This window comes from Sus scrofa, chromosome 13 (assembly GCF_054392235.1).
Source record: "Sus scrofa isolate SSC_HxYL_T2T_F1_AM1 chromosome 13, Sscrofa_HxYL_maternal_Yorkshire_Landrace_v2.0, whole genome shotgun sequence".
NCBI lineage: Eukaryota > Metazoa > Chordata > Mammalia > Artiodactyla > Suidae > Sus > Sus scrofa.
The window spans coordinates 61,277,212-61,297,314 of record NC_139395.1 but is presented as its reverse complement, the minus strand read 5'-3'; the positions used below and the strand labels follow the sequence as shown (position 1 = coordinate 61,297,314).

Genomic DNA, 20,103 nt, shown 5'->3' with positions numbered 1-20,103 from the left:
ATGGATAGAACTAGAGACTCTCATACTGAGTGAAGTAAGTCAGAAAGAGAAGACAAACACCATATTATATCACTTATATGAGGAGTACAAAATATGACACAAATGATCTATCTATAAAATAGAAACAGATCATGGACATGGAGGGCAGGCTTGTGTTTGCCGGGGGGGAGGGTAGAGAAGGGGGCTGAGGGAGAGTTTGGGGTTGGTAGATGCAGACTGTTTAATTTATAATGGATGGGTGATGGTGTCCTGCTGCACAGCACAGGGAACCATATCTAATCTCTTGGGTAAGAACCTGATGGAAAGTTAAAAAAAAGAAAAAAAGAAAAAAATGGGTGTGTATGGATAGCTAGATCTCTTTGCTGTACATCGGAAATTGAAGGAACATTGTAAATCAACTATACTTTAATAAAAAAGAAAGAAAGAAAGAAAGAGACTGAGAAAGCATGTTTACATGCCCCATATTGAGTTTGCTGGCTTTTCATCTGTTAATTCCCTCCACGCATGGCTGTTCTCACAATGGGTGAAGTCACCCAACAGCTGTCTTGGACTGGAAACTAAACTGCTTGTAGGATTTCTGTCTTTTGTCTTCCCTACTTCAAGCGCTCTCTTTTCCAAAATTCCAAAACAAGACAAGAAGGGTTGGCTGGCTTCAGTGAGACATTACGCAGTGACTTTAAAGAAATTGTTTTCCAGCTTATTCTCTTGGTGTGTTGTGGTAATTGTCCTAATTCTCAATTTGCTTTCAGGACTTATTAATAGCAATTGTAATGACATGAGCTTTTATATTTGGTATTCAGTGAAATAGGAAAGTTGTGTTTGTAAAAAGTGATTTTCCATCTGCCATTTTTGAGTAGAAAATGAGTGGAGAGAAGTGATGCTTTACCTGCCTGGTGTCCCCAGGTTGACCTGAATGAGAGCTTGAATATCTCCTGGATTGGCATCTGGATTGTCTGAACACCATGAGCAGAAATCTGTATGCCTCCTTCTCCATAATTACTCTGGTTATTTACTGATGTTCCCTTGGTCCCACTCTTCAGAAGACAGTAGGTTTCTCTCATTGTCACCAAAAAATTTCTTCATCAATGAAATCTTGATTTTTTAAGACACATCAATTTTCCTACCTGCTCTTCCATCCTCTTATCTTGAGTCACCATTCTTAATCACAATATCCTGTTCCCTGATCCTTTCCTCTCTTTGGGGCATTGTGTTAAGTCTATTTCTTCTCAAAAAAGTATACTCTTGGGATAGTGAGAAGCCTCCATGGAGCAATGATCCTAAAATCCACAGACCACCACCAGCTCACTATGTTGTGTAGACATTGCAACCAGCAATTTTCATAAACTAAATCCATCTATTTGACCAGCACCCAGCTCAAGAAGAGGCATTTATGGATTCTGATTGCTACTTAACACACTAATGTCTGTCAAAACTAACAAGCAAACATTGGGGTTTGTATTCTGCCTTTCTCTTTATTTCATTTTTAATCCTTCCTTTCCATTGTATTATTTAAAATGCATTAGCCAGTGAAAGATTAGAAGTAAATTACTAAACAAAAAGAAATAAAACAACAAAACAGGTCTTTTACCTCTGATTGTTTGATAAAAGAAACAATGTAGATGATGTAGATTCAGATTTTGGACTTGGTTATTTTCAGCTGCCAATTTCAGCATTCTTATGAGAAGTGACCTTTCACAGGAGGCCCAGGCATCCTACAGTTAGGATAACACCCTACAGCTCATTCACTCACCAGAAATTGTCTCTAACCCTCAACGCACCTTTCCTTGGATTTAGAGTTACCATGGTGTGTCTGTTCAGGGTCAAAATAATGCCTTCTTTGGGAATCTCTGTTCTGCAGATGTCAGGCTTGAGTTTAACTCTGGGACGTTTCCCTACTTGGAGCCCCAAATCTCCTGTGAAGATTACAGCATGGTCTACACTATAGAAATGGTTTTCCTGGTTCTAATATAGAAGCTGACACACAGGAGAGGACTTTTCCTCCTCTCGTGCCAGAATTGTCTGCGGATGTCCAACTTTCCTGTTGTGAATGGGTACAGGCTGTGATGTTGCCATTCCAGGACGTCCAGTAGCGGTAAGAGGAAAATTACGAAGCAGCTCCCCTCAGAGAGGAAGTGCCTATTCAAACAGCGGTGGGCAGGTGGAGAGCATGGTAGCTGCCTCCTTCCTACCAGGAACAGCCCCACCTCTGCAACTACTGACCCTCCCATCACAGGGTCTATGAATTGGCAGGACAGAAAGAAGCTTGGCAGAAACAGCATTTGGCATATTCATGCTTATCCCCCAAGCACTTTGGGAATGAATTAGCTATGTGCGTTTTCCTGGAAGACAGGCTTTCCCTTGTGCATTGATGGTGTCCTTAACTTACAAAAAATGCCTTAAAATTGGCTCACATGTGACATCAGCCTTTTACACATTCGAAGAGCTAATGACCCCAGGCTCATTCTCAATTTTTGCCCATTGTTCCAGAAATTGATTGTTGGATTGGAAGAGGTCATACACAGGTAGTCCAGCTGAAAGGGCCCTTACAGATCAGCTAGCAAATCCCTCTCCCATTTTACAGATGCTATAACCGAAGCCCAGAGAAGGCTTACCAAAGAGGAGATTCAAACAACACAGATTGTACAGCATGGTGACCCAGTTACACATACCATGCTGTACAGTAGAAAAAAATAATGTATTGGGGAAATAAAAACAAACAAATAGTATGAAAACAACAACAACAAAAAGACACAGATTGGATTTCAGGGTTTTATATTTTCATTTTCTTTTGGTTTTGGTAAACTATTGATGGAAATAAAATATACTTGCAAAAAAGTTACAAAGCATAACTATAAGACTCAACAACTTCTCCTAAACTAAGATACTCATATTACCATCACCCACAGCAAGAAGATAAACTTTTCCGGTACACCCCAAAGCTTCCATAATGTACCATGGCCACTGCTCCCTCCTGAGGGTAACTGTCCTGCCTTCTAATATCATGCCTTGTTTTTGCCTATTATTGAATGTCCTATGAATGTAACTATGTAGGGTGTTATTCTTATACCAGGCTTCCTTTATATTGGTGAGATTCATCCACTTATTTTTTGCACACAGTTTAAATGCATTGCTTTTAACTTCTGTATAGTCTCGTGTAAATATAGAACATTTTTTATCTTTTCAACTGTTCTACCTAGACATTTAGGTAGTTTTCAGTTTGGGGTTATTATGACTAATGCTGCTAAGACCATTTCTGTACATGTCTTTTGGTAAATGTATATATAATCAAATTGGGGTTTACTCAGTACTTTGTGGCTAGTGATACTCTCAAAAAACATAATGGAGGGAATGAACCAAATCTGTGTAAGTCGTCGTACTGTGATTGATTGTCACTGCGCCACTGTCATTGCTAGCCTTCTGAAGGGGACCATGAGAGGAATTATTGTAGCCAGTGGTAGTCACCAATACATACAACATTTATGTTTGGGACAATATGTAAGGACTCTCAAAAGCCAGAATAGTCACTTGACATTTTGTTAATATAAAAATATGTTATTTAATTTGCATTTATTTTTTACTTATTTTTTTTTATAGTTACACACACACACACACACACACACACACACACACACACACTCATTCTGTAAACATACCTAACAGAACAATAATGCTAGGATGTAGATGTCACAGTTGCAAAGTTGCAGCATCAGTGCCTGGCATAGAAGGTGCTAGACATTATCTGTTGAATGAATGAATAATGGGTTGTGCTCTCAAACCCTGGAGTTTTCCCACAGTTAATCTAATCTCTGAGTTTGATGTGTGTTTTCCCCTTCCTTTTTAAAAAAATACACTCTGTGTGTGTGTGTGTGATATCATTGGATAATACCATGCTTTGTAAATGTTTTAAATTAAGAATGTCTTAAGCATTGTTTTATTGTCAGCACATAGAGAAGGTATACCATTTTATGCAAAGTACATAGCACAGAGTCTAGCATATACTAAATAGTCAATGAAGGTTATTATTATTATTATTATTATTATTATTAGGGTTAGTTTTGCCTGAGTCATAGATCAAGGTTTAAATTGGGGCTTAGGTTTAAACTGGGCTTAGAACATATTCAAGCTCTTTTTGCTCTTATATTGGGGAAGAAAATCACTCTGGTCAGCCCTTCACATTCCTTTATGGATATATGCTCCCTTTGGATAGAAGTTACATTGGCCTTTGACATTGATTTTTATACATAGCTCTTTGTAGATTTTTAGTCCAGAGCATGCAAATGAGGAATACTTAACAAATAGGCCCACCACACCACTAAATTCCCTATAAATTTCTGCCTAATACGTAAATTGATTCAAGTTTGCTCTGATCAGACCTTGGCCTCAGGAGTCCTTGGCTGACATTTCTGTTTGAAACCTGACATCCTGCCAGAGAGCTTTTGCAGTTTGATTGGAATGAGATGGGGAACTTAATTCCAATAACAGATGGACCCAGCAGGGCCAGCAGTGGGCTTGAATTTTTATTGTCCAACAAGAACTTTGCCTCCTAGACTGTGGCTGCAGACCTCTACACATTTAACCTCACATTCAGGATAGAATAACCAGAGGTTCACAGAGGGGACATCTGGGTGGAAAAAAGTCAGACCCCCACTGCCTTTTTTCCCAGCTTCCTCGATTTTCCTGTTCTTTGAGATCTAACCTCCCTTGGTCTTGGGGATGAGATTGATTTAATGCCAGGGCATCTGCTGTGTACCATTTGGAGAAACGCTGGACAGATGCACTCCTCATCACTCACTCCAGAATGGGCCTTCCATGTAGAACTCCTTCCACATGAAAATTTTAATGATGTTAAAACACATCCTTCATTAGAATCTTCTTTCAAAGTGCAAGTGTAGCTGGAGAGAATGACATATTAAGCTATTGTTATTGCATCATTTTTTTATTCATTCATTTGCTTACTCACCACATATCTGTGAGGGCTTACAGTGCTCTGAACCAAGGGGACAGAGGTTAACAAGGCATACCCAGTCCTCATGGTCCTTATGCCTGATATCACCCAGTCAAATGGGGAGACAGACAATGGACAGGCAAGTAGCTCAAAGTGTGATGAATATAAAGGAACCAGGAAAGGTCTTGAGGGACTCTGGGTTTGGCCTGGACTCTGTGACATGGATCATCTCTCCCTCTGTGGGAGCCTGTGTGGTCATGAGATACCATCCAAGATGTAGTTTCTAGAGCGAGTTTCACCTGTAAGGCCCCAAGGCACATGGCCAGCTCAGGGCCCTGGAGGCACTTATGAATGTCTCCTTACATTACTCCCCTTGGGGTGTCTGCCACAGGATCACAATTGTAGGTGAGGCTACTTCTGCACATTTCACCCTGGAGGACATTTACCTCCAAGTTGAGATAAAGAGAGGAAGAAGGAGAAGGGAAAGATGGAGGAAGGAGAGGAGGAGGGGAAAGGAGAGGAGGAGAAGAGAGACCTTGAGTAAAGAGAGACACAGGAAGAAGAGAGAGATGGGTAGAAAGAGTGTGACGCCACTGTTCTTGTTCCGCACAAATCTGGTACCAGACACCCTTACCTTGTCAGGGAGGAAACATGACAGTTTGACTCAGGGCACCTTGGCTTGAGTCACACGCCCTCTCCTTCACCAGCCCTGACCTTGTCAAGTCATTGAACTTTTGTTCTTCAGTTTCCTCATTTGCCAAAAGGGATTTAAATTATCATATCCCATTAACTGGGTTGCTCTGCTGTTTGAATGAGATTAAACAAGTCAACACCCATGAGCAGTGCTTTCAGAACATTAAAAAATGTTAACAAATACGAGTTGCCACTGTTATATATATACATTCCACATGTATATAGATGGTGGCTGTAAAGGATGGAATCTGTGCTTTTGAGTTGCCATGAGGTCAGAAGGTGAACTGAGGCTGTGAAACCGGGGCCTCCCAGAAGGAATGGATTCTATCCTTCTCTTCCTTGTTATCTCCCAAGTATATTTGGGTGGTGCTCCTGCCTTTTCAGAGCATTCACCCAACAGTCCTTTCACTGTCTCACTGAGGGACCAAAAGCAGTCAAGCAACCTACCGCTTTCAGGAACAGACTCTTAGATGGATGACTTGACATGACTGCATGGCTGTTCTCAGGATCCTGGAGGGAGAATGGAGTACACTGTCAGCTGAGAGACCTTCATTCCACAAGCAAAGTCCTCTCAGACCACTGCACTCTTGATCTTCATGGGAAAGAGAAAGTGTAGTGCGAGGGAATGACGTCAGACATGGGGGAGGGGATCACTCAGGAGAACAGCGATTGCCAAATTGAGAACCAGACTCTGGTAAATTTATAAACAGTTCCCCCAAACACACCCTAAAATGATGCTTAACCTCTGGCCCCTCATGCCCAGGGTGCCACTGTTCCTCCGTGAAAGAGCAGCCCTTCTGTGCAGCTTCCAGAAACCTTGTGTTTTCTGACATCTGCAAGTGGTTCTTCAAGAACTGCTTCTCTACATCTGTCTGCTCCAACTACCAAAGAAATGATTTCAAAACCTTATGGGAAAAAAGGAAAAACAAACATGAGGAGATGCAATGTGGAGAGAGCACCACACGTCAACCACGCCACCTGCCTCTGTGATGCCCAGCATCACCAGGAGAGCTCCCAGCCTCCAGAGTGACCTTGTCTCCAGAGGGAGGCGCTGCAGGGTGACTTTCTCAATCAAGGGCGGACTCCGCACTGCACCTCTCTGCTGACAGCCCCCAGCTTCCCCACACTCTCCATCAGCATCCTGGTTGTCAAAAGGGCCAGGGACTTTGGAGCTAGAGGAGCCAAGTTGAAATGTCAGCCCTATAACTTATTAACTGAATCATTTTGGACAATTTTTTTTTTTTTTATCCTCTAGAGTCTCAATTTCCTCATTTGAAAAGTGCAGATGATCTTATTTGTATAGGGTTCTTGGGAGGATTCAATGAGACGTTATGGATAAAATGCTTAGCCCAGCACCAGTAGTGGTTGAGGCAGAATGAACACGGCATAATTTAGAACTTTTTCCTTCTTTCTAATACATGACTCTATCACTAAAGCCTGTCCTGATAGCCCTATGTAAGATGCAAATGTGTATCAGAGACTCCCTTCCCCACACATCTCCCATTCTCCATCTTTTTTGTACCACACTGTTTCTTAAAGCACTATCACTTTCTAGAAGATCACATTACATCCTTCGTGTTTAGATTTATTATTTATGGTTTGTCTCCACAGAAAAAAGACCCACAAGGTCATAGACCTTTGTCTGTAACATAGTCATTCTTCAGTATGCCCAGGGGACTGGTTCCAGAAGTCTCCTCAAATACCAAAATTCACAGATGCTCAAGTCCACTTTATAAAAAGGCATAGTGCAATGAATATATAGGTGGACCTCTGAATCCCTGGATGTGGAACTTGCAGATGTGGAACACCAACTGTGTATTCTTTGCAGCTAGAAAACATGGCACATTGTGGTGTTCAATAAATATTTGTGGAATGAATTGAGGCCCTGGAATCATCAGGCCTGCTTCCAGTGCTGGTCTTGGGTTGAACTGACATTTGTGACCCTTAGCAAATGACTCTCAGCCTCAGTTTTCTCCACTATGAGATACTGACACTCATGATTTCAAACCCGCAGAGTCAAGAGAATTAAATGAGATTATGTCTGTAAAGCACTTGGCAGAGTATCTGGGTCATAGTAACTTTTAACTACACGAGGTCCATGATTTCCATGCGAGCATAGAAAGATAAGGGATCACCCAGAGTCATTCCCAGAAACACCACCTCTACTTTTATTCTCAACTCCCTTCCCCAGTGGTGCTTAAGCAGCCAGTAGTGTGAATTCCATCTCCTCTCCTGTGACCCTCCAGGCTCCAGCTTCTCTCCAATCCTAGACAGCATGATGGCCAATGGGGAAATGTGGAAATCATCAGAGGCATTTGGTCCCGCTATGCATATGGTTTGACTGCTGCTGGGATCAAAACAATGTTGCCACTACAAACCTGTCATTAACAAGCAGTAGAGTTCAAATGGGTCTATGGAGTGGTGGGGGCCAAAACCAGGGTCACTTTCCTCAAGGGGAGCTTACGATCCAAAACTTTCTCAAGAGAGAACCAAGGGGCCCCATGCCAGTAGTTATTATTGTCTGCATGGATTGCATAGGTGCATCCATGGAGGCTGGGAGTGTGCAAGAAGTTGTTGGGTTTCCAGCTCATTTTAGTGGGCAGAGACAGTCTGCCATTTTTTTCCTAGATTCCCTCCCCTCAACATGGAAGATAAGGCAGAATGACATAAGGGATGAAAAATGAGGGTGCCAGTCCAGAGGACTGAGTTCAAGTCTCAGCTCTACTGTGTGTCTTTTGGGAAGACACAAAGTCTATCTGAAGATAATGATTAGAACAGCTGATGTTTGTTGCCTATTCCCTCTGTGCCAGCTACTCCATATATATTAGTTCCTTGTTTGGGCAGGTGTTCAGCCATGTGTTTAGCCAAAGTCTGTTGAGTGCTAGCCTCACACTAGGCACTGTGGATGCAGCAGGGAACAAGATACTGCATCTCCTTATCTCACAAAACACTGGTGGTGGAGACTGGGAGTGAGTAATCTACTACACATGTAGTTAAGCATCATTAACTATTTCTTCATCCATTAAAAAACCATGTTTTCTATCTCTCACTACTCAATCAGTGAATTGTGGTCAGTGTCACAAAGGAGAAGTTTCCACTGCTTTTAGTCAGGACATATCTTGGGAGGATGGATGACTAGACTCATCTGCAAGCTCAGCCTGGACTTCCAAGGAGAAATGAGTTTTGAACTGCAAAAATGAAGAATAAGGGAGAGTTAGCAGGGTAGTCCCATTTTGCAGATAAAGAAACTGAGGCTCAGAGAGATTATGTAAGTTGTCCAAAGAACATGTTAATATTTGCTAGACCCCAGACTTGAACCCCCATTTTTCTAACTCCAAAATAAGTGATCTTTTACCCAGGCTAGTGTTTTTTAGACTGGGATACACATCACAGTTGCCACCAAGGGCTTTTTCAGAACCTATGTGTTGGGGTTCCACCAAGAGATTCTGATTCAGTTGGTCCAGGTAGAGCAAAAGGAGAGCAAAAGTGAGTTTGCATGAGCTCCCCCAAGTGATTTGGTGCACAGCTCTCATAATATCTCTAGCATTTCTGCTGCTGTTCCCAGTGCTCAGTGATAGTGTGACATCACAAAAGAAAACATGGCTGGTTGTCAGGGCTCCACCAAATCACTGGCTCCCAGGATGATCCATAGAATCTATTCTCTGGTCCTGTCTCTTCATGGGACCATGATGACATCAGTCCCCTGGCCCTCTTTGCACATGAGAGTCACCTGGAAAGCTTTAAAAATCTTTCCTGTGCTCCACCTCCAAGCCACAGCATCAGAAATTCTGGGGAAGGACCCAGGCAGAGGTATTTACTAGATGTTTCTGTGTGATTTAGCACTAGATGATCTCAAAGGTCCCTTCTGACTTGGAAATACTCGGCATCTATGAAATCCTTCCCCCACTCCTTCCTGATGATGGAGGGGACCTTATGGGGGTGGACACAAGGGGACTTGGGTGGGGGTGGGGAAATGATGCCTTTCCAAGACTTACTGCTCTGCGCTGGCAGTGTCTTTGTGAAAATAGTAACTTTTTTTTTTTCCTGATTTATGTGACAGTTGGAAAGCAGCCCCCAGAACAGGCTGTTCCTCCCCTTGGTACTATTAACATAAATATGTGCTCAGGGCCTTCAGCTCCTGCTTCTCTCTGTGTAAACGAGGCTTAAAGGGGCCGTGAAAGTCAGAGGCTGAAGAGAAACCAGAAGAGAGGAAGTGTCTTTAGAGGCACAAGAATGAAAAGGGGAAAAGGACAGGACGTTGCTAAGAGACAATGTCAAGCTGGGCCATGGGATTAACAGCCAGTATCAAAGCGAGGCCCTTCTTAATGGTATGCTCCTCCAGTAGGGCCTTTTCCAAACACTGGCAGAGGGTGAGATTATCAAAGCAATTCCATTCCAAATCAGGCATAAAAGGCCCCCTTCCTTCTTGGTAGAACTGGAATATTCAGTGAAAATTAACTGATTTAAGTATCTATATCTTGTGGTGAATGTGGACTCTTTACTGTGGAACTTCTCAGAGTCTTTAACCTGCCAATAAATAATGAGAACCACAGCCAGGTAGACATCACTGGCAGCCCAAGCTGAAATTATCTGCTACTTTTTATTTCAGGGGTATGAGTGCTTTCTAAGAAATGTTTGAGAAGTCCTGGTGTTAAAACAAAACAGAACAAGACAAAACAAAACAAAAAAAACAAACAAAAAAAAAACTATTGTAATACTGAAGATTATTGTGCTAAGGGTTTTACATAAATTGTTTTTTTTTTTAAATCAAGTTTGAATTGTTTCTTTTAATCTAGGCAACAACACTATGGGTTAGGTACTTTTGTTTCCTTTTTTTAACATGTGGAAAAATTAAGACATGGAGAGGTTAAGTTCTTGCCCAGGATGACACAGCTAGTGGAGAATGGAAGGAACTTGGACTTTGGAGTTAAGATGAAGTGGGTTCAAAATCTGCTTCTGCCATTTGCTGGATAGACATCTTTGGCCAAGTTATTTAACCTCTCTGAGCCTTGATTTCCTTACATGCAAATTGGGGAGAATAAAATATACCTTGTAGAGTAGTTGAATTTGGAGATATCATATGCAAAACACCTAGTAAGTGTCCCATAGATGGCTATCAATATCATCATCATCATTATCTTGTATTTAATACTCAAAAAAGGGAATTTATCTACAATGAAGTATCACCTCACACCAGTCAGAATGGCAATCATCAAAAAGTCTACAAATAACATGCTACAGAGGGTGTGGAGAAAAGGGAATTCTCTTACACTGTTAGTAGGGATATAAATTGGTATACCTACTATGGAAAACAGTAAAGAGGTGCCTCAAAAAACTAAAAATAGAGTTGCCATATGATCCACAATCCCACTCCTGGGCATATATCCAGAAAATATAAAACTCTAATTCGAAAAGATCCATGCATCCCAATGTTCATAGCAGCACTGTTTACAATAGTCAAGACATGGAAGCATCCTAAATGTCCTTGACGAGAGAAATGAATAAAGAAGATGTGGTACATATATATACACACAGTGGAATATTACTTGGCCATAAAAACAAAATAATGCCATTTCCAGCAGCATGGATGGACCTTAGAGACTGTCATACCAAGTGAAATAAGAAAGTAAATATCATGGTATCACTTATATGTGGAATCTAAAATATGATACAAATGAACTTATTTATGAAATAGAAACAGATTCAGAGACATAGAGAACAAACTTATGGTTTCCCAAAGGGGAAAGGGATAGGAGAAGGGATAAATTAGGAGTTTAGGATTAGCAGATATAAACTACTATATACAGAATATATATAAAATAAATAAACAACAATGTCCTATTTTATAGCACAAAGAACTGTATTCAATATCCTGTGATAAACCATAATGGAAAAGAATATTTAAAAGTATTTATAATGCATATACATATATTATATATATAATATACATAAATATAAATATATATTTACATAAATATATAAATGTATATAACTGAATCTCATATATAATATACATAAATATAAATATATACATATATAAATATATGTATATATAATATACATAAATATAAATAAATATATATTTACATAAATATATAAATGTATATAACTGAATCTCTTTACTATACTCCATAAACTAACATAACATTGTAAATCAACTATACTTCAATTAAAATAAAAAGAAAAAACAAAAAGGAAATTATACATACTATCTGGAAAAAATATGCATTTGGGTTGAGTCAGGAGAAATAGGCAATAGGATCTGACATGTGACAGGCTAGATAAATGATAAACCTCTCCAAAGAAATGGAAAATCGTCCTCCTATTCCTCAGGTTGACTTAGTCACCAGCTAGCCACAGGGCATCCTCCTGTAGGGTTTATAAAGAGGAAGGGGGCAGGTTTGCAGGCTTTGGGGTGTGCTTCTTCCAAGGGACAAATGGGAACAGAATACACTCTGGCCAGCCATCAAATTCCTAGAGGACCTTCTGAAGTCCTGAGCCCTGGACCTGGAGATTCTGAGTCTATTAAGTCTGTGATTGTCCCTGGGATTGTATATCCTATGGTCCTTCCAGCTGATACTTATTATAACTCTGCTTGAAAACCACTGGACTTCCATGAAATCCTGGGAAACTTTGGCAATGAGTTATCCAGCAAGAACTCAGAGGAGCCTGGTAATTATTTTGTGGAATCCAGAGAGTTTGTGGCCTTGACTTGCATAAGCAACCAATAGCATTCAAACATCTTGGCATTTGAGGGACAAATTTTTCCTATGTTTTGTGGTTGGTCCAGCAGCCTGGGTAGGTCGTTTATGTGTGGTAATAGCAGAAGCCTGGGCACCAGGCATAGTTCATGTCTGTCCCATCATCTTCATGGAACAAGTGAGATGCCAGGCTAGAGAAATAACATCCTGCATAACATTTTAGTAACTGTCTTCAAGACCATGGGAAATAAGAACAAAGTATTTCAGGATTCTCATATTTTGACAGATTTTTCTTTTCTTGAATAACATACAGGTGACTACCCTATTAATGTCCAGCTTTGCATTAATCTTGATTTCTCTATCAAATAGACCTAAAACTCATTGCAACACATATTTCACTTTTTTGTTAAAGATAGAATTTTGAGCCTCTTAAATATTTCCACTAGCCTTTTTTCTTAGGGGAAAAAAATGGTTAACCTTGGCTACTGTTAGCAGCTTATAGTCTTAACTTACTGCTACATTTCATATTTGAAAATGAAATTCTTTGCTAAACTATTACTGTAATAAAGTATGTACTTAAAAAGGTAGACCTTAGCGCTGCCTCCTTCTAGCTGTGGAATTGGGGGAGTCTTCTTAAATTCCTTGAATATCAGTTTCTTCATCTTTCATTAGGGATTATAAAGTACCTGTTATAATGGTTACTAAGTGTTAAGTCAGAGAACTCATGTCAAGTACTAGTAAAAGGTTAGCTTATAGTAAAGGTGTAGTTAACAGTGGCTGGCATTATCATCCCAATTCAGTTTACTTATTAACTATACAAGTGTGGACAAGTAACTGACTCCCTGAGTCTCATTTTCTTCACCTGTAATATGGGACTAATCGCATCTCCCCATGGTGTTGTTGTAAATATTATGTGAGGGACTACTACCTTGAAATGACCTGTGAAAAGTCATTAAAGGACACTGCCTAATGTCATTTGCAAGATTGGTGTTCTTTGTATTTGGATCTCTTAAGTCATTTATTCATTTGCAAACACATGTCAGAACCCCCAGGACGAAAGTATTTGATAGAAATGTTTCTTCATGCATTTGGCTGCTCTAAAAATGCCATGGAAGTATGATGTCATCTCTCTCTGTGTTCTGAAGAAGGGAATCTGAGATGAGGTAGAGCTGGGGGGTAGGTTTGGGAGGGCAGGGTGGTACCCAGCAAGGCCCACAGTCCATCTGCTTATAGGATGAGGTCAGGGCAAAGGAAACCTTTGCCATCATTTTCTGCAGGGTAGAGTCTCACCTCAGTGGCTGTCACCTGTTACCATACAGTGTGCTTGGTACTGAGAATGAGGTGATGCATTACTAGGCATGAGTTCTGTGCTCATGGAGTACAAGTAAGACAAGGGGTGCCTCCTTTTCTTGGGGTGCAAAGACTTGAAGTCAAGAAGGAGATTTGGGGAGTTCCCGTCGTGGCGCAGTGGTTAACGAATCCGACTAGGAACCATGAGGTTGCGGGTTCGGTCCCTGCCCTTGCTCAGTGGGTTAACGATCCGGCGTTGCCGTGAGCTGTGGTGTAGGTTGCAGACGCGGCTCGGATCCCACGTTGCTGTGGCTCTGGCGTAGGCCGGTGGCTACAGCTCCGATTCACCCCTGGCCTGGGAACCTCCATATGCCGCAGGAGCGACCCAAGAAATAGCAACAACAACAACAAAAAGACAAAAGACAAAAAAAAAAAAAAAAAAAAAAAGAAGGAGATTTGGCAAAGGCCTAGAATGGGGAGAAGGAAGATGCCATGTTTAAAGAGCTAAAAGAAAGGAAACATGAAATATAAAATATAAAGGGAGAAATGTGAAGGGAAATAAAAAAAGGAGAGAGCAGATGTGGAGAGAAATTAGATTAGATGGGTAAATCTGGGTTTGCCACGCAGGGCTTCCATGGCCATGATCAGGATGTGTTAAGGACATGGAACCTGTTGGAAGGTTTTGAGCAGGTGACATGATCAGATTTGGGCTTTAGGAAGATCACTCTGGCTTCCCAGTGAGTGAAGAAAAGTGTGTGTGAGGAGTGGGTGTGGGAGGGATACTTCAGTTTTTTTATGCTTAATGCACAGTAATGGTGCCGTCTTCTTTGGGTGAACCAAGGGCAGTGGGAGAGGTAGAAGAGCAGGAGGATGTGATATTAAACAAGGCCCTCTCGATGTATCAGGTGTGGTGCTAAATAGAGTTGGTGCACCTAATTTTTGTGGTTGGTGGAGTTCTAAGATGGCCGCCAAGGAGCTCTACCTCCTGCTCTTCATACCCCTGCAAGGTCTCCTCCCTTGAGTATGGGCTGGATCTGGTGACTTCCTTCAGACAAATAGCACATAGAAAAAGTAGTGGAATGTTACTTCCAAGAGTGGGTGACAAAAGACTGTGACTTCGTCTTGCTGTGGTCCTTCCCCTGGCTTGCTCTGAGGTGGCTTCCTATGTAAGTCTGTCTGTAGGAGAGGAATTGAGGGCTGCCTGCTTTGCTCAGCCAGTGATACCTGGAAGCCTCTATCGACCACCCATGGGACCTATGGCCTGCCAACCACCAGTGAGCGAGCCTAGATCCAGGCCCAGCTGGGATCACTGTGGCTCCCACTGGCACCTTGACTCTAGCCTGTGGGAGAAGCTAAAACAGAGGACCCTAGGAAGCTGTGTCTGGCTTCCTGATCCTCAGAAACTATGAGATGAGAAATGTGTGGCATTTCATCCCCTCAGTTTGGGGCTAGTTTGTTACAAAGCAATATAGAACTAAGACGCTCTTAATTGATGGACAGAAGGCAAGGCTGGATATGGTATTGAGAAAGGATGACAAGCATTGTCAAATGTGGCATGGAGATCAAAGATAACCAAGGATGCTAAAGAAAAAAGAAAGCATTGAATCTGACAAGGAAACAATGCAAGGAAGTTGGGGTGGGGTGGGGTAGAAAGAGTGGGTATTAAAATTTCCATGGTGAATGTTTACATCCTATATATGTGACCTATATGATATGCTTACATCATATAGGATGAAAACTCCAATTACTGCTGCAGGCTGGAAGTATGACCTTTTGAGGATGAGTGCTGCAATCTGTTTTTGCTTTCTATCTCTCATTCGAGTTTGGGTCCTCATCTTAGGATCTTGTGCTTCTAAAAACTCTCATAAAGGCTTTTATTAATGAATTCAGCATCTGGCATTACAGTACTGATCCAAATTCTTCCTTCCTTTTTTTCTGGATGTTTCTCCCACTGATATCCTCCCTATGCCCTTAAAGTGTGTATTTTCTAAGTATTACCTGTTGTCTTTGGACCGGACTCAGGAACAAAATGAAAAATGTAAACAAATGACCTGGGTGTGTGAAGTCAGAGTCTGAATAGGGTCAAGTTCAAGTTCTTTCCTCACTGGGGTTTCTCACCTATGAAAGACTCACAGACTGTCCCATGACTCCCTGTGGCCTTGCCCTCTCTCCAGCTTAAACTCTTCCCCTTCTGCACAGAGCAGGAGAAATAATCAAAGAATTTTGAGTCATCACTTTATTGCTTTGTGGCTTTGAGAAAATGACAACCTTTCTGAGCCTCAGTTTCCTCTACTGAAAAATGGGAGTCAGTAGGGCCTCTCTCTTGGGGTTGTCTTGAGGAGGATGAAAGGAGTTGATGCAAATTGGGCATTGAGCCAGCTCTTGGCACAAACCTTATTCTTAACCCCTTTATGATGTGGGGAGCAGCTAAACTTTTCAAGCTTTCTCACCTGTCTAGCAAACCCAAACCACTCTAGAGGCTGCCAGACCAGCTGCCTGTGATGTGTCAGAAACAGCCTGGGGAAGCAATTTGCTTTCAAAGAGAAATCAGCAGAGGGAATAAACACAAAACATCAGCAGCGGGCCCAGCCCTGCGCCAGGACAATTTGGCACTTGGCAGCAGCAACTACTAGAGGTGCACCGCCCAGAGAGTGCATCTCTGCAGGAGCTCACAAGCTCAGGACTGTCCTGAAACCCCATGTCAGTGAGGAAGTCCTGGCAGGGTTGCCCCATAGCACCTGTACCAGCTTATGCCAATCTCAGGTGGCCTGAAATTACCTTGCTTTGATTTTTTCATGCCACCGAGGCCTGTTCTTCCTTCTGTCAGTAGAGTTGGTTTTCTCTCTTTCATTCTCTCTTGGGGGGTTGAACAGATGCAGGGGCTGCTTGAGAGGAGGAGGCTCCTGCCTCACTAAGCAGATGTTGCCAGCAGCATTTCATCACACTGCAACTCAGAAAACGACGGGGTGCCGGCTGTGGGCATATGGGTTCCGCCATGATACTTATTTCTGTATTTTCTTTCTGGAAAACAATTTTTGGATTTTAGGCACACAGATCCTGGCCTTCTACCTTGGATGTTCATGTGGCTAACTGCATTTCACTGTTCACCTCCCAGGTGAACACCTTCTTGGAGAGGCCCACCCTGATAACCTGCTCTAAGGGACTTCAGCAGCCTCATTCTCCATCCCCCACATAGTGACTTGTTAAATAATCTGTTAAATTGCTTTCTAGCTCCATCTGACATTATTTTCTTTGCCTATACTTACACCACTAAGTTGCCTATACTCTCTGCTAGAGTCTAGTTCAGTGTTGAAAGGAACTTCATACAACCCATTCATCTCCATGTCTTTATCCACCCTAGGTTGACAGGATGATTATTATCATCCCCATCCTACAGATGACGACACTGAGGCTCAAATATACCAAATAGGTTTCCCCAGTCCTAGGATGCATTAGTGGTGGAATGAGAATTAAAATCAGGAAATATAAGTGTGCTGGTCAGTATAGTAGCCACAAACCAAATGTGGTTATTGATCCCTTGAATTGTGGCTTTTCCAAACTGACATGTACTCTAAATATAAAATACTTACTGGATTTTCAAGGCTGAGTACAAAAATTAAAAGGATATTAAAATATCATGAATAATTTTATATTAGATGATGAAATTATGTTTTTGATATATTGAGTTGAATAAAGTAGAATATTAAGATGAATTTCATCTGCTTCTTCTTACATCTTAAAATGTGGCTACTAGAGGATTTGAAATTATATATGTGGCTCAAGTTGTATTTCCACTGGCCTTCATCAGTCTATATTTTTAATCACTTCACATAATAAGACCTGAAATATTAATAGATCCTGACATAATGTATTAGTGCTAATAATAGCAAGAAAATTCGGGAGTTGCCCTTTGAGGCTCAGTGGAAATGAACCTGACTAGTATCCATGAGGATGCAGGTTCCATCCCTGGCCTCGCTCAGTGGGTTAAGGATCCGGCATTGCCTTCAGCTGTGGGGTAGGTCATAGATGCGGCTCGGATCTGGCATTGCTATGGCTGTGGTATAGGCCGGCTGATGCAGCTCCAATTCGACCCCTAGCCTGGGAACTTCCATATGCTGCAGGCACACCCCTCAAAAGAAAAAAAAAAAAAATTCAGTCATCCAATGAAGAATCTCCTCTTCTGTTTTCTTAAGTTCATTTGTTAGAAACAAACAAAAATTTACCCTTTTATTTACCTACATTAGGTGCCCACCATGTGCAGAGCACTATGCAAGGTGCTTCTTGGTGCAATCAGGGCCTGCACCAATGAAGAAGTGACAGAAACCCAGCGCAAACAATCAAAGGAGTAGGAGAGGGTAATTAGCTCAAAGAATGCTGGGTAGCCCACATATTTGAAGTAAAAGCTGAATGAACAATGTCAGAAGCCAGACTTCAAATCTACTATCTCCCTCTCTCTTCCCTATCTCTTTCTGAATGTTGGCTCCTTTTCCTCAATCAGCTTCCTGCCCTGGCCAGAGGCAGATTCTAGGGCAGTTTCCAAGCTCGATTCTTACCAATGTCCTCACCAGAGCCAAAGGGTTTCTCTGTATCAACTCCAAACAGGACTCTCATTGGCTTAAACTGATTGCATGTCAATCTCTCAGGCCAATCCCAGGTGTGGCCTGATGATTGGCCCGGCTGGATCATATGCCCAACATGCCCATCCATGTAAACAGGCAGGTGGGTTAAAGTGACAACTCCCATTAGGACCAAAAGCTATAAAAGGAGTATTTCTGAAATTAAAGGGGGGATTTTCTTTTTTCTTTCTTTCTTTTTTTTTTTTTTTTTTTTTTTTTTTTTTGGCTGTTTCTGCTGCACATGGAAATTCCTGAGCCAGGGATGGAGTCAGAGCCACCACAGAGATAAGGCTGGATCTTTAACCCACTGTACCATTGCAGAAACTCCAAGGGGGATTATTTTGTGATGAAGGGAGATATGTTGAGCAGACAGAAAGACAAATCCCCAGTACCTTTCTGGATGCCATTGTCTTCTCTGTGGGAATGAATTAAGAAATGATAAAAATCTCTGTAAAAGTGAGGATGAAGAAACTGGTACTGAAGGTCCAATGTATTAGAGAAATTTATCAGAAAATTAAAAAGAAAATAGAAGTCTTGTTGTGGGTGGTATAAAAGGAATATATAAGCAGATTTGGACACGAATGTCCCTTTAAAAGTGTCTGCCTTTTTTCATTGTGACCATCTAGGTTCCAGACAAAGCCCTGAATGCAGCAATAAGTGGAGTAAGGAACTCCATCAACCTCTTATCACTGTAGTAATATTGCTGCTCATTTGTTGAATGTTAACAGTGCAGAGCATAGAATTAAAAACAGTTCTGGTCTATTAGACAAACAATCTCATTTAGGTAATATTTCCTGTTGAACGACATGCCTCTGAAAAAATCTACCTGAGTTTCAAACATCATCCTTTTTCTAAGAAAAGAGACTTGGTTCACATACACACACACAGACACACACAGAAAATGTGCTTCCCCTTCATGAGGGGTTCAATTCACCACCCCCCCTTCAGTTGTATGCTATAAACTTTTTGTCATCTTATACCACCACCTCCACTAACCAAGAGCCTAGCCTCCCATTGTCACTTAGTCATGGCAATCACGTTTGGACACATTTCATTAAAATTGAGAAAACTGGGCTTCAGGACTTGAAACTTAATTAAAGTTGAATATGCAGATGCTAAAGAGATCTTGGAGTAAGTTATAAAACAATCCATCCATGCCCAGAGAACCCCGTGAATAGCTTGAAATACATATATACCAACACTTCTATTAACTTCATTGAGAGAGATTTTGAAAAGCATATGTGCTCACATTCATTTTCCACTTTCTTTTATTTTTGGAAAGGTGTCGTAGGAGTTCCCCTCTTGCTTTCTTTCTGACTCCTCAGTTTCATAAAGACAAAGAGGTGAAATTCTAACTTTTCAGCTCAGATGGAGGGGTCCTGCCTAAACTATAGGGGCAGAAAGAACTGCTCTTTGCTATGCATGCCTGAAGCATTATGAAAATAAGGGTCAGGTTTCTTGGCTGGGAAGATCAGGTTTGGGGAAAAAAAGGCTGGAGAGAGGGGTTGTTTTAGGAGGCTAACTCAGGCCTGATGTAAACCTTATATCTTAGGAAACCTCTGAGCTTATGTTTCCAATACCTCACCTTCACTGTGCCATAGAGGCCAAAGAGAGGTGGGCACAAGATTCAGCCTGTACATTTAAATGTTTAAATATATGAACACCCTTTAGAGGTGTGGTTTGTTCAGACAACTCTCCAAGTTTTGTCTAGACCAGTTTTCATTACAGAGTTTTTCTGATTTGGGGCAAATTGATGCTTTACACACATTGTTAAAAATTAGTTCTCAAATGTATGTAGCCTCTTTGGAATGAAGATCACTGGAGACATTTTTAAAAGTGGGAGGGTGGAGGTTGGGGA

At 41.4% G+C, this 20,103-nt stretch overlaps 1 long non-coding RNA gene across 19 annotated transcripts in view; it reads right to left on the bottom strand.

Annotated features, from left to right (window-relative positions):
- Positions 1-20,103, bottom strand: part of LOC106505633 (uncharacterized) — a 396,539-nt gene that overhangs the window by 126,526 nt on the left and 249,910 nt on the right. For 7 of the 19 annotated variants that reach the window (XR_014823460.1, XR_014823478.1, XR_014823466.1 and 4 more), the window contains 2 exons: positions 16,408-16,650; positions 6,086-6,148 (listed from right to left, as the gene is read on the bottom strand). The exons of 5 other annotated variants lie outside the window; for them this stretch is intronic. This is a non-coding gene — a long non-coding RNA (uncharacterized LOC106505633). Of the gene's footprint in view, positions 1-2,755; positions 4,893-6,085; positions 6,149-6,363; positions 6,544-16,407; positions 16,651-20,103 lie in introns of those variants that run through there. 7 more of the 19 variants (XR_014823465.1, XR_014823459.1, XR_014823464.1 and 4 more) reach the window with 4 other exon arrangements.